The 15,649-nt window shown below is 39.5% G+C and overlaps 1 long non-coding RNA gene across 1 annotated transcript in view; it reads right to left on the bottom strand.

Moving 5' to 3' along the window:
• Nucleotides 1-784: 784 nt before the first annotated feature.
• The window catches only part of LOC309635818, a 55,052-nt gene continuing 40,187 nt past the window's right edge, over nt 785-15,649 (bottom strand). Inside the window, exon 3 of the long non-coding RNA XR_014249040.1 lies at nt 785-13,042. This is a non-coding gene — a long non-coding RNA (uncharacterized lncRNA). The remainder of the gene's footprint in view (nt 13,043-15,649) is intronic.

Here is a 15,649-nt window from a genome sequence, read left to right as displayed (position 1 = left end):
GGCTAGGGTTAGCTTGTTGGCTCACCATAACTGTGGCTGAGACAATGCTCATTGCGGGGAAGAAGGCGCAGACAGAAGTGGTAAATAAAATAATGGGCAAACTAAAATAAGTGTCGGATTCTGACTTAAAGCCTGCCACCAGATGCAGCTGTACAATTGAAGTACATCATCTCACTTGCCACTATAAAGCCTGACACCAGATGCTGCTTAATTGCCACTTGCCACTCACTGATAGGGTGTTGATATGAGTCCACAAGCAATTGATTTATTATGGTCTCTGTGTGGTCAAACCTCTCCGCTAATGATAATCTGTATTTGCAGCCACTCCCCAGTGCTAGTGTCACCACCTCAGCTCCACCTCAGATCATCAGGCATTAGATTCTCATAAGGAGCGCGCAACCTAGATCCCTCGCATGCGCACTTCACAGTAGGGTTCGCGCTCCTATGAGAATCTAATGCCACTGCTGATCTGAGAGGAGGCGGAGCTCAGGTAGTAATGCGAGCGATGGGGAGAGGCTGTGAATACAGATGAAGCTTCGCTCGCTTGCCCACCGCTCACCTCCTGCTGTGCGGCCTGGTTCCATGGCCCAGGGGCTGGGGACCCCTGACTTACAGAACACTCACTTCTTGGGTGAGATCTGGGTTTAGAGTTGTTTAGAAGAAATAGCCCATAGGACCAGTGTTCATTCTCCAGCAGACAGGGAACTTGTTGCTAGTAGTAGAAGGTAAGTAAAGACATAAGTTTAGTTGAAAGGACATCTGTCAGACCCGAGTTGTTTTTTTTTTTTTTTTTTTTGGCTGTGTTGGGTCTTCATTGCCGCGCGCGGGCTTTCTCTAGTTGCGGTGAGTGGGGGCTACTCTTCGTTACGATGCGCGTGCTTCTCATTGCGGTGGCTTCTCTTGTGGAGCACGGGCCCTAGGAGTGTGGGCTTCAGTAGTTGTGGCACGCAGGCTCAGTAGTTGTGGCTCACAGGCTCTAGAGTGCAGGCTCAGTAGTTGTGGCGCACGGGCTTAGTTGCCCCGCGGCATCTTTTCAGACCAGGGCTCGAACCCGTGTCCCCTACATTGGCAGGCGGATTCTTAACCACTGCACCACCAGGGAAGTCCCAGACCCGAGTTTTATTCTCACCTCTATTACCTACTGGCTGGGTGAACCTGCACGAGGAACTTTATTTCTCTAAGGACAGCGTTAGACTCGCTGTCATTTCTTACAAGCATTAGTTCCCTTTCCTGTGGGGTGGGGAAGGCATTGTGATAGTATGTATGGCAGTGGCTGTATTTTATAAGCAAATATATGAGATGAGAAGTGTCTGTCTCCCTCTAGCCTCAAGTTCCAGAAGTGGAACTTCTACCTCTGTATGTGTGGCCAAGCGTTACATGACTTTAAAATGAGGTCATTGACAATACTCACATTAATTAAAAAGCTTTTTACAGCAGAATGTCAATATATTACTTTACAGTAAGAAATATATCTGTCAAGCTAATGAGTTATATTGACTGCTGTATTTTCTCCCTGTAGGTACAGATATAGATGTAGATATAAATATATGTGAAGAAGAATTATAATCAATGAACTGGTTACCACGTGAATCTGAGTTCAGAACCAGGGGAATAAGTTGGAAGGTGTAAATGGCTGATGATTCAAAGCCATGGAAACCTAATGGATTTTTCTCTCTCTAGGGGGATACATTTGCCACATGGTCTAGACACCCATGTTCTTGGGCCGGGATCTTCTTGCCCTTTTGGTGCTGGAAAGGCCCTGCCCATATTTGCTGCTTTGAATTTCCTTTTTCAGTACCAACTTCTGATGGACAAGAATGTTTCCTTGTAAGAGTTTTTAAGTTCAGTGTACACTAAAGCTGAAATTTTAGGCTGAAATACCGTTTATTACCTTGCATGGAAATGCTAGGTAATAAGTGTATAAATGCTGGGCTGACTTTATCTGGAACCAAGATTAAGTTTCAGCAACTTCTCCAAATGCACTTCCGAAAAATCATGAATACTTGGTAAGTTCTCTTTTTGAAAAGGAACACAGTGTTTTTACTCAGCATGAACATTATTTTTCAGTTTTTCCATATAAGAATCCTTCCTCGAAATGGTTCTTTTTCACAGAAGCTAAGAGAATTATATAAAAAGATGACAATCAGTGAAAACAGAAATACCATAATAGTGGGTCCTGGGGTTACAAGACTGAGAACCTGGGAATCCAGCCCAGTTCAACATTGACAATAATGGGGCGCACACTCGTGTCTCATGTTCTGTGAGGGGTGGTGGAGGTGAGCAAGTGTAAGGGAGTCTTCCCTGGCTCTCTGCCCATTTAGTCCATTGTTGAACCAGAAAGTGGCGTAAATTCACGGTTCTCCTGCAAGGCTGTGTAAGGACATGCAGTTCTCAAAGGAAAATGATACGTCCAATTTAGAAGTGGCAATATGGGTCAAATAAATGTAAATGGGAAGAATAACTGCTGTCGAAAAAGTCTTGGAGGCTTCCCTGGTGGCACAGTGGTTAAGAATCTGCCTGCCAATGCAGGGGACACGGGTTCGAGCCCTGGTCAGGGAAGATCCCACATGCCGCGGAGCAGCTAAGCCCGTGCGCCACAACTATTGAGGCTGAGCTCTAGAGCCCACGAGCCACAACTACTGAGCCTGCGTGCCACAACTACTGAAGCCTGCGTGCCCAGAGCCCGTGCTCCACAACAAGAGAAGCCACCGCAATGAGAAGCCCACGCACTGCAGCAAAGAGTAGCCCCCGCTCACCGCAACTAGAGAAAGCCCGCGCACAGCAACGAAGACCCAATGCAGCCAAAAATAAATAAATAAATAAAAAGTCTTGGACTGGAAAAAGCCTTGTGGTATTAGGTATTGGAACTGCAGTATATGAGGGAAGCTATAATGGCATTTCATTTGGGTATTTTATTAGTTGGAGGGATTTTTAGAAGGTTGAAATTTGTATACTCCGTATATTGCTCCCATATTTTGAAATGTTTCTTTTAATTATATGTGTATTTTTTCCATTTTTATAGCAGAGTAAGATGGCTAAAACCTCCCAATTTCTGTCTCTGTCTTCATTATATGAAAGTAATCCACAGTGTCCATTTAAAGGTCAACTATATCTAAGTCTGAGTTAGAAACCTGCACACTGAGGTGCTGATTCCTTTTGTAACTGATCTCTAAGCAAGTAGCATGGGGATTATATTTCAATGACATTCCTCTGTAGTAATGCTCCTGTTTTTTTAAAAAAAATTCATTTTCAAAACTTCTATGCCTTGATTAAGTAGGTACTGTACAATAGATCCCATAACGAATGACACAAATTAAAAAATATTACTTCATAATAAATTGTCTTACTGGTAGATCTGATGTAATGGAGTTTATATTTCAGTAGGTACAACATTTTTAATAATAAAAATACTTGTATAAAATTCATATCATAGCACTTCCTGAATCTTCAGGTGCTCTCTTAGTTTCAAAAATACATTTTAGGGGCTTCCGTGGTGGAGCAGTGGTTGAGAATCTGCCTGCTAGTGCAGGGGACACGGCTTCGAGCCCTGGTCTGGGAAGATCCCACATGCCGTGGAGCAGCTAAGCCCGTGCACCACAACTACTGAGCCTGCGTGCCGCAACTACTGAAGCCCGCGTGCCTAGAGCCCGTGCTCCGCAATGAGAAGCCACTGCAACGAGAAGCCCATGCACTGCAACAAAGAGTAGCCCCCGTTCGCTGCAACTAGAGAAAGCCCACACACAGCAGCGAAGACCCAGCACAGCCAAAAACAAATAAATAAAATAAATAAATTTATAAAAAAAATACATTTTAATTTTGAAAGAGACAATTTCTGGGAAGAGTTTAAATACCCAGCACACACGATGTGTTGTGAATCATCTGCCTTTGACAGCTAACATGCCAGTAGTTACGCTTTATCAGAAACTTTTGCATGTGAAATTAGGGCAGGGACCCTCTGCAAGGAATTTTTTAGACTCTTAGTTTTATTGGCTAAATATAAGAGTCCTGAGATCAATAAGTGAAGGAGAATTACATACTATAAATTATCATGAGAAGAAAGCACATTTCTAATTAATTAATTTTTGACTTACGATCAAATGACTGAACTTTGTGGTGCTTTGTCCTCTAAATTATAAGATAAGCACGGCGAAATGATAGTAGAGGGGTCTAGCTGAGTCAGTGCTTAGGAAGCTTTTTGAGAACCTTGGACTGTAAGTGCTGCACATGTTGAGGGGGCAGTTACAGGGATAGCATAGTAGAGTGCATTACGGAGAAATAATGCAAACGATAGTGTTGCCAGAGATGTTTCCCTTTCTATTAAACCTTTAATATATCACTTAGGTGTGATGAGTTTCTTGTCTGTACAAGCAGCCACAACCGTCATCGCACTGATGGAAAAAATTGATAAAGAAGAGGAAAGGAAGAAATGAAGGCAGAAAAATAAAGAAGGCAGAAGGAAGAGAGCCAGATAGAAGGCACACAGTCACAGTTATTCCGTGGGCAGAAGTCACTGATCAGATCTGCTTGCTCTTCCACTCTTGCCAGGTGTAGTTATAAGCCTTTAGGTTCTTTATTTTACAGTTAAGATTTTAAACTCTGAAAATCTCAGCATATCTTTTCGCTGTCACTGGACAGGTGCCACGTGGTCATTTTGTAGAAGGAGCATTTATGACCCACACGGACCAGAGAGGGGAGAAAGGGGGATGGTTGATTTAAATACCCTAATGCAGAATTTACGGTGGATTTAAAGTCTCTGACTTAATGTTGCTTAACTACTGGTGGCTGCTTTACTGCCTTTAAAACATGCATATATAACTGGATACTGTAATGCTTGGAGGGTAAAATATATACCAACTCACACTAAAATAAATACTCTGCACGGTGAAGTTCATGTAGACATAAATTAATCATTTACCAGTTAACCAGTATGCACAGGAAAGAAATAGATCACTTATTAAAGGTTGCCTCATCTATAAAATGGGGAAAAAAACTGCTGATATATTTTACAGTGGTGCTGTGAGGGAAAATATATGAAATTATTGCTAAGCAGTCTATAAACCATAAAATACAGTATGAACATTAAATTAATAATATTTGTACTAATTCAGATTCAACACATTCTGCCTTAAATATATCTCTTTGCCTATCGAAGTATACACATAACCAAGCTGAGGCTTTTTATTTAATTTTTATTGGTGTCTTTGGAATTCTGCAGAGCATCGCAGAAGTTACTGGTCATGTTAGAAACTTTTCAGTCCCAACATTTCTGAGACAAAGTTCTTGGCTGTTCACATCCCCAATCCCATTTTTAAAGTTCTTTCCCGAAGGGTCTTAGGTCTTTCACTTGCGTAGACATAGCAGTTACGAAGGGGACATCGGTGTGAATTTTTCAATCAGGTGGAAGTGATGAACATGCTCTGTGGCTTGGTTTATTCCAAATTATGGACTGAAATCGGGAAGCAATGTTAAATTAGCGGGGGGGTACGTCGGGTCTCTGCATATTGCATCGAACTCATCTGAGATGCAAACGTTCTGTGCTTCAGCAGCGTGGCCTGAAGCAGCAGGGTTTCAAGGATATCATGCTGCTCAAAACGTTACAGGCTTGAGAGATAAATCAAGCTCCTGTTTCTCAGCTCAAGTTCAGAAATGTCGTTCAAGGGCACAAGGGAGAACTAAGCAATATAAAACATATTTCCCTCACTCTTCTACCTTTTCTTCTTCTTTTTTAATGGAATCTTATTATTTAGAAGAGCAGCTTGTACAAAACCTGTAATCCATTCAGCACATTTTTAACATTGTCAAGTGTCGCTTTGACTCTCAATGATAAAACACATCAGGCATTTCTTCACTCACCTCCTTTTTATAGCGGCCGTTAATACAGAAATACCTCCTCATCTTCCACTATGAAATGACAAATGGCTGACTGGAGAAATCTGAAATATTGCCAAATCTCCCCTATGTATCGTGTGTCATCAGCAATGATACACAGCGACTAATCTTTGGTCATGAACTATATTTATGGCTTTCTTGTCATCAGGAGGTATGTATTTGCTCGAATCAGGTTTAAGGCTCTAATATTTATGCTAGGAATGTGTGTGCTAGAAAAAGTCTACCTAGGTCCAAAGGAAAATAACCCTCACATTTTCTTTCATTTAACTATTTTGAGCACTTGGCATTTTCATCAGTATCTCTTTTTTGCATCAGGATTCACCCAGGAGTGTTCTGATTAGGAATCTAATCTATCCCAGTCAGTTTACCCTTTTGCTGATAACAGTCTCGTTGTCTAATAGGAAAAGTAACAGGGAAAGGAACATGGCTAAAATGCATACTTATCCCAGTTGAAGCTTATCAGAGATCAAAAGGAAACACAGTGAAACCGTTTCCTCCATTTCCTAAATCCAACTCGGGGTTAGGGGCATTGAAGTTTTCCTAAAGGAACTATCATAAGGGCAGAGCACCAGAATAAAAAACCAGGGAGGCAAAATTAAGGCTTTGAGGGAAACAAAATAAGGTCAGTAAGGCAACAATTCTACTTCAGTTCAAGTTAACTAATATCAAGTGCCTGATACCAGCCAAAACTAACCAAAATCACTGCCCGCATAGAGCTTACCTTCTAGTGGAGGGAGACAGACAATAAATAAATGAGCAATAAATGAGTCAGTTATATAATTTATCACATGGTGGCGATTATCATGGTGAGAAACACATCAGGGGAGGAAAATAGGAATTGGTGGGAAGGGGTTGCATTTTTAGAAGGGTGGTTAGTGAAGATCTTACTGAGAAGTTGACATTTGAGGGAAGACTTGAAGGAGATAAGAGAGCAGTTCATGTGGATTCCCTGGGAAGAGTGTCCCACATGGGACATAGCATGTGCAAAGGCCCTGAGGCAGGAACATGCCTGCTGTGCTGGCAGAACTGTAGCGAGCTGTAGTGATTGGAGTGGAGTAAGTGTGGGGATGGGGGCAGGAGGAGAGAGTGGTCAGGGTGGGCTGAAACATAGATGGCCTGAGGACCATTGTTAGGCTCTAGCTTTTACTCTGATTGTAACAGGGAACCACTGGAGAGTTTTGAGTCAGGGAACAAAATGACCTGACTTATACTTTATTGACAGATTGGGAGTTTGGGATTGGCATGTACAGACTGCTATACTTAAAAAATAGATAACCAACAAGGGCCTACTGTATAGCACAGGGAACGCTGCTCAATATTCTGTAATAACCTAAATGGGAAAAGAATTTGAAAAAGAATAGATACATGTATATGTATAACTCAATCACTTTGCAGTACACCTGAAACTAACACAACACTGTTAATCAGCTCCGCTCCAATATAAAATAAAAATTAAGAAAGAAAAGAAAAGAAAATAGATGGTAGGGTGCAAGGGTGGAAGCAAGGAGATAATTAAAATGAAAAGTTCAGCTCTCCTCTCTGCATAAATTTAATGAATATGAGCCAGGAATTGGGAGACAATAGTTCAGAGTTATATGCAAAGACCCTGAAGTTGTAACTACACAAAGCTAAAACTGGTTGGAAGAGAGAGTTCAATAAAGCAATCCATTTCCTCAGCACCAAATGTTAAGTCTGAAAACATTTTAAACTAAGTTGATGAATAACCAATGATAAAATTTTAAGGCTTGGGAACTTTGAATATCTATTGCTAAGGAATAGATTAAAAAAAAAATATCCTTCCTTAACACAGGGTCTGGGTTGTGGAATCAAACAGATGCCGGTTATGATGTTGAAATTGTCTCCTCAAGTACCTTTTGGTCCTGGAAACCCAAAAAAAGAAAAAAACAAAAGAAATCAAGACCTTTCAGTTGGAAGCTGTGGAAACTTGAAGAGTTAAGGAGAATACAAACCAGCAAGAAAAATGAAGGAAGCCATAATTTGGATTAATTGTGTTTTTATTTTCAAATTTAAAACATACGAATGATGGGAAGAAAAAAAATAGTTGAGTCTGCTTCAGGGAACAAAGAAATGGAGAAATGAAAATACTGACGAAAGGTGAATTCAGCTTATAGTCACCCTTCCTGGCAGTCTGAATTATTAGGTTATGCAGCAGAGCTCTCCCCATTTCTCCTGGGTGGTTTGGGTTTGGAACAAATTGGACCTGAAAAAGTGTCAAAATTCACAGTAGGATCAGCTACTCACATCACCATTTCTCCCTCTGAAGTAGGTTACTACATTCACCTAGGGAAATTTCTATTGAATTATAATTAGGTGGCTAATTAAAAAGTAGATTATCAACTGTATTAAAATATGAGAGAAAGATGTGCACATCATTTGTTCTTTAATTTAGGAAATCCACTGTTTCCTTAAAAATATTCTCACTGGAAAATTCCATGTATAATATGTATGTTTTCTTTTTTCATCTTAAATCAGTTTTATTGAAGCAAGTCTAAGATTTTGTTTATTGAGGTAATGGAAATAATTTGAGCTTCCTCTGTTAATTAAAAAAAGTACCTATATATCATAGTTATCATTCTTTAGAATGAGAACTGATGGCCGTGCAAAGCAATGCAAGGTTCCCAGAAGAAATAATAATAATGAAAATAATAACTGCTACCATTTATTCACTGCTAATATACATCAAATGCTGGATATCTTATTTAATTTCCTCAACAATCCTATGAGGTAATTTTATGCCTATTAAACAGATGAGGAAACTGAGCTCAGAGAAGTTAGGCAAATTATTCAAAGTCACACAGCTTGATGGTTATAAAGCTGAAATTCAAACTCAAGTCTTTTTGACCTAAATAATCTTGCATTAAGAAGAGTTTCCCCACCCTCAAAGCTAAAGCTATATGGTTGCGTTCAACTGGTTTTGAAATTGATAATGTTCATGTACCATATAAACAGTTAATCAGGATCTTATATTAATCAGAAGACCATATTTCCTAGCCATTTGTCCGAACATCAGTTTATTTTATAAAGTAAATGATCGTCAGGAGACTCCTGAGCCATTCCTAACAGCATAAGTTAAAAAGTAAAAGTCACCTGTTACTGTAAGTTATTATTTGTCTTTCCTATTTCCTTCGAATTTCTAAGAAGGTAAAAATTAAATGATAGCCCTTGAACTTTGGTATGATCCTATTTATGAGCCTGCTACACTAGTCAAGTATTAAGTGGGTCAGTCTGTCCCTAAAAATTGGCCACCCCGAGTAGATGACGTAGCTGACAGGCACGACTGACTGTGCTGGGATGGGCTTCCCGAATTGCTTATTCAGTCCTGATACCAGGCAGGTTACTTGGAGTTCCTTCTCAAATAAATAATGACAACAATAACAATGTAATGATACTAATATTTACTGTGGGCCTGTTGTGTGTCACACGCTGTGCTCATTGCGTACACCACTTCACTTTGCTCCGGGCTTTCTCAGTCTTGGTACTACCGACCTTTTGGGCTGGATGACTTTTTGGAGTGGGGAGGGTTGTCCTGTGCATCTTAAGAAGAACTGAAACATCCCTGGCCTCTACTCCCCAGCTGCCAGTGGCGCACCCACCCCCTCCAGTTGTCACAGCCCAAACTATCTCCAGACATTGCCGAACGTCTCCTGGGAGGGCAAAATCGCCCCCAGTTGAGAGAGAACCTCTGTTTTACTTCCTCAACAACTCGAGGGAGGTCAGTACTATTAGATTAGTAATATTACTGTTGAGGAAACTGTGGCTCCAGGAGAGTGAAGTAAATGCCTGAGGTCTCACAGTTAGTAAGTTACAGAGATGGAATGCACATAGATCACCTGCCTCTTGAATGCTGTTATTCCATGGTTGAAACTCATAAGTGAAGGAGTGCCCTTTTTCCTACCCTCTTCACTCTTATATTTCATCATGGGGTGGAGCAGTGGGAAGGAAGAGAGGGTGCACAAGACATAGTACACAGAATTTCTATTATATCATGGTCTTTTATTTGACAGATTAATTCCATTTTAATTGGAATTCTGAAAACTAATGAAAAAAAATTACAAGTGTTAGATGGTCTGTTCTCAGGGTTTTTGAATCTGATTTAATTCTAACCAATTAGCATGCCATTATGGAGGAGTATTACGTTGAGAATCAATATTACACTAAACACTAATATTTTATTCAGTGTCAAAAATCTATACAAATGGTAATACAAGTGCTTTATTCCTACTTTCTCTAAATGAGAAGAAGTCCTTCCTTAGGGCAATTCCAGCTACAAAGAAAATGTTATCTTCTGAGGAGACTATTGGTATTAAACTTAACATAGATCATTGCTTAAATGAATCAGTAAGATTTAATTGAATGAAATTTGTTTATTTTATTGTAAAGTGTATAAGTTTTTCAGGGTATCAAAAATTGTTTTCCTTTTAATACCTATAGTATAATCCCATGTTAAGATGACAACAAAATTACATTATTGACCAATATTGCTAAACAGGACAAAATAACTGTCATATTCTGATTGTAGGATATCATTTCTTTCTTCCTTTTTTCTACAATATTTCTACCCATTTTTTAAATTCAGATATAATCTTAGGCTGGAATTGGAACCTATATCCAGATTCTGCATTTTACGTCTTCTTTGCAAAGAGGAATTAATAAACCTAGATAAACAGTAAACTAGATAAACATCTAATAAGCACCTAGAAATAGGTCACTGAGGCAAGATTTAACACCAGGATTTTAGGAATTCCCTGGCAGTCCAGCGGTTAGGACTCTGCGCTTTCATTGCTGAGGGATTGTGAGGGCATGGCTTCGACCCCTCGTTGGGGAACTAAGATCCCACAAACTGTGAGGTGCGGCCAAAAGCAAACAAACAAAACCGGGATTTCAGATCTGCTTTCCATATTGTGCCCCTTTGTGCCTTTCCCAGCATCTGACCTTGCCACGTTCTTTAATTTTAGACCCTGGGTCCACTGTGTGCGTCCTGTGGCTCTTCCTGGTCCCTCCCTTCATCTCACCTGTCCTTCTTCTGCTTCTGCTCTCCTAACTTCAGTAGCTTTTTCAAGCTTCCAAGCTAGGGTAGCACCGCGAGATTACTATAGTTTGGATCTAATGAAGGCATTTACAATTTTTTTTTTTTTTATCACTTGTGTACTTTAATTCCCAACTTCTCAAATATTTGAAAACCTTAAGCAAACTATGCCTTTTAAAATGTACCTAACTTTGTGAATGACTATACTTTGTTCTTCAGTATTAGAAAAGTTTTTCTCTATACTTTAGTGATCTCCCAGTTGGGTTGGCAAGATCAGTCAGTTAATATGCACATACTTTGAAAAAGCGACTCTTTAGGAAAGGGATGCTTATAATCCCATGGCATTATTAGAAGTTAAAAACTGCCATGCAGAACGAAAGCAGGGAAAAAAACCTGAATAAATGAAACTAACCGAAAAATTAGAAATTGAAGGTATATTCAGCATGGCAATCACCATTACAAATAGGAAAATTTAAAGTAAGAAAACATTTAATTGGTTGACTTCTCTAAAATATTGATTGGATTTCATTAATAAACATTTTATGCATATGGCTATTCTGAAAGTTCCTTTAAAAATGAAAGACTAATGCCTTAATGAGAGGTATTATCACATGAACATATTTGAATCTGGCTTATGAAAAACGGGACTTGAGAATTTAAAATGTGTGCATAAAATGCAAATGGATTTAATTAACTGAAAGCCCATAAGACAGAACTTCTTCAAATAAGCAATTACTTTGGGGACTAATCGTGTAAATAGGATCCTGATTCATTAGCACAAATACCCATATGAGAGAAGGATCAGCAAATTTTATTCTTTAGATTATTTATGCACACATGGTAATATCTCATTAATTTAGGACTTCAGTAAATTTAAAATCTTTTGATAATTTGATCATGAGCTGGGCTGACGTTTACCTTTCTTTTGCAAACATTTTATTTATAGGTAGATAACATATGGTGTTTTAAACATTTATTTCCAGTCTTATGTACACTTTTAGACACAGAATAAGCTATTTTCAGTGAACCTCAGGCACTTTACAAGCTCCTACATACACCCAATCTATATGCTAATAACAAAATGTTCATATGATTTATTATAACAGGTCTCCTTAAGGATTTCTGTTTTATAATGTTTTGTTGAAGTTGCTATATGTAGTTTAAAGTAATAAAGCCACATTTGTTTAACAGTTATCTATAATTCATCCTTCCCACAAATTCAAATATGCCCACATCCCTAATTCATTAGAATAAATGTAATTTTGCAATATTCACATCTCTACATATAGACAGAATTTTTCTTTTCAATATGCATTAGAACCCATAAAGAAAAATAAAAGACAACGAAGAGTGAAAATAAATGATTTTGTGAGTGTCGGCAGAGGAGAGTGAACTGTTTCAAGTCATTTTAAGTCCTTTAGGCACAATGCACTGGTGAGAACTCAACAATATAGCCCTTTCCTCAAAAGCCAGTTTCGCTCGCTTCAGATGACTCAGTTCTAATCACTTGCAAAGTGATAATAGGTTTTTCCAATTAAAGACAGTCAGTGTCCAGGCCCAAAGGGGTGGATGCTTCCAACTAGGGCGTCTGGGATGAAGAGAAGTACCACTGCACAGCAATCTGGCATTTGGAAATCTTTCTTGTATGTGGCCATGACTTTTCAGCGTCCACATGTCAGTTTTCTGCGCAGATGCCACTCACTAAGGAATCTCAAAAGTGTTTATAAAGTGAATAGAAGAATTATGTTAATTGAACGATCAAAACTCATATGTAGGTCTACATATGAGTAGATCAAAATGACTAAAATTCTAAACCATGTAAAACATATGTAGCATTGATAAAAACCACAACTGAACTAAAAAATTGAAATTCCCCTCTTTTATGAAACATTCTGAAGACAGATCTAGATACTAGAAGTTATGCCATGTTCACACAAGAAGTATTTCCATTTCTTTTTGAATATTGTGCGAGGATTAGAACGACCCATAGTAGTAGTTACTTACCACATGAAGGGGAAGGATGAGCTTCAATTCCATTTTCATGACTTAATCAACAATACTTGCTGAAAGAGGCCTCTTTCATGTGCTGCTGGGTAGTTATAAAACCTGGGTAGGAGATACAAGCGTGGAATGTTTTATCATCAAGAAGAAAACTTTACAAGGAATAATAGTTTGTTACGGCAGTGATTGTTTCCCGTCGGAACGAGAGCTATCCCAGCCAACCGTATGCTGTTTACAGATCAACTCGGTGCCCACAAAAGTTGGAGCAAGAAAGGCTGAAATGACTACCGCCATTAAAGAAAGGAGACCGGGGGCCGTCCACATCCCATTTGGTATTTGTCTGGGTGAAGTGAAGGTCCTTAACTCCACCCAGGCTCAGTTCCTTCGTCTCTCTTGTGGGAGTACTCATGCCAGCTATTCGATGGACTGCTCTGATGAACAGATGAGACAATGTGTAGAAGGACATTTAGTTAACAGTAAAACGATTTCACTTATTTCTGCTCTGACTCTATCATAAGGATTTGAGGTGGCTTCCAAAAAGAAAAATGAAGAAATATGAATAAACATAAGAAAATAAGGTACTGCCTACGTTGGTCAACACTTGAGATGATTGAAGTTACAATTTGGATTTGAATTTCTTGGTAATTTAGGAAAAAGGAAAACATAATTTCTTTTTAATCTCCTATTATTAGAAGGGAGAAAATACATCACTTCCCCCAAAGAAGCCAAGTATTTTATCCTCTTGATACGAAATTCATAGAAAATTCTTACATGTAAAACACGATACAGGGACACTGAGATAAAATGTCATTTACTCATTTGACGAGTAGAGCTGGCTACCTGCCATGAAAACGAAAGGGCAAAAGAGTACTTTTGCTTGGAGGTAGTTATTACTGCTGTGAAAACTGTATTACTCCTAGAGACAAACCTGAAGCTTGAATTAGGGAAATCCTAAATGTAAGCCCACCTCACTCCCAGTTAACAAATCATCCAGCTCTCCTCCCTTGCTGTGCCTTCCTAACAAACACACAAGGAGCTCCTTAAGTCATGTTGTCAGCAGTGAGGATAGTTTCTGAAGGAAGTCACTGATTGCTCATGACTCTAGGCCAGTCGCGCTGTTCATGAATAAACAGGTGGTAGAGCTGCAAAGATAATGAACGCAGACGTAATACAGTACTGACCGCCGCAAAGCCCATTTTGTGAGGCCATTCCAAAGGGAAAGGATGAGAAAGGGAAAAGATACAACCGCGTGATTATAATGTAAATGAAACAAACCACAGCATGGAGCTCTTCCTTGAAATCCAGATGTTTTCCTGACTTCCTTGAAACCTCATTTCCAATCTTACAGGAAACACCTCTCAATTTTCCTCTTTTGGCTCTTCTTCTTCTTCCCCTTAAATGTGGACCTTCCTGAAGCCTCTCCACTTGGCAGCAATTTCATTCACACTCCCACCTTAAATTGTCTTTTTTGATGCTTCTCCAGGCTGAATTCTCATCCCCATCCTCTCCTGAATTTGCTCTTCTTTTTTGTGCCTAACGTCAGTGGCATTGTCACCCTCTGTGGCTTGAACCCTTGGTGTCATCACCGCACCTCCACGCAAAACATACCTGCCTGACTATGGCCACTTGGCGCACAAACTTCACTTCCCTTTTACATGTCCAAGGCCGTTGGTGATCAAAAACTCACCCAGCCTCCACCATCCCCCATCCAGGCGGTGGGCTCCAATCTCATGTACCCCTGCTTCCAGTAGCCATCATTTTGCAGATTTCGGGATGGATCCTAGTTTTCTTCCTAAACCTCACGCTTCCCCACTTGCTTGAAAACTTCAAACAGCTCTCCAGTCCCTGTAGGATCAAGTATAAACCTTCTCAGCAGAACTTGCCGATAGCTGAGATCAATACATTTACCACTTTTCACAGAACCTTTCTAGTCCTACTAAGCCATTTCCCCTCTCTGTGCCCCCCTCCCCAAAAGCTGTTTCCTGCCTCCGTGACTTTGGTTACTAGCTTTCTGCCTATGAAATGCTCCTCTCTTAACAACCAGTTCAAATACCACCTCTTTCAGGGATCTTCCTGAATTCTTGTGTAGAATCCATTGTACCCTCCTCTACAAACCCAAGGATCCTTAACTGTACCCTCACTACAAGAATCACATTTATAGTACTCTGGCTTTATTTATTTATTTATTTATTTTATAGAGCAATTACAATATTTATTAAGTATCAGATTGTATTATACAATTCTATATTTTTGTCATCTGAATTATTTTTTCAAATCGAAATTGGTTTTGGTCTTTTCACTGCTAAGGAAATTTATATTACCTTATGCTTAGTAGTAATTTAATATGGACATGTCAATTTAAATCCTCAACAGTCACCATCATGTGAAGTCCTATTTTCTCTTTCCCTGTCACTTCACGGAGGGTCTTCATCTTCCATTAGATTATTATTATTTTTTTAACATCTTTATTGGAGTATAATTGCTTTACAATGGTGTGTTAGTTTCTGTTGTATAACAAAGTGAATCATCTATACGTATACATATATCCCCATATCTCCTCCCTCTTGCTTCTCCCTCCCACCCTCCCCTATCCCACCCCTCTAGGTGGTCACAGAGCACCGAGCTGATCTCCCTGTGCTATGCGGCTGCTTCCTATACTAGCTGTCTATTTTACATTTGGTAGTGTATATATGTCCATGCCACTCTCTCACT

The sequence above is a fragment of the Balaenoptera borealis genome, assembly GCF_965194805.1.
Source record: "Balaenoptera borealis genome assembly, chromosome: 10".
Classification (NCBI taxonomy): domain Eukaryota; kingdom Metazoa; phylum Chordata; class Mammalia; order Artiodactyla; family Balaenopteridae; genus Balaenoptera; species Balaenoptera borealis.
This window is presented reverse-complemented; position numbering and strand designations above follow the sequence as displayed.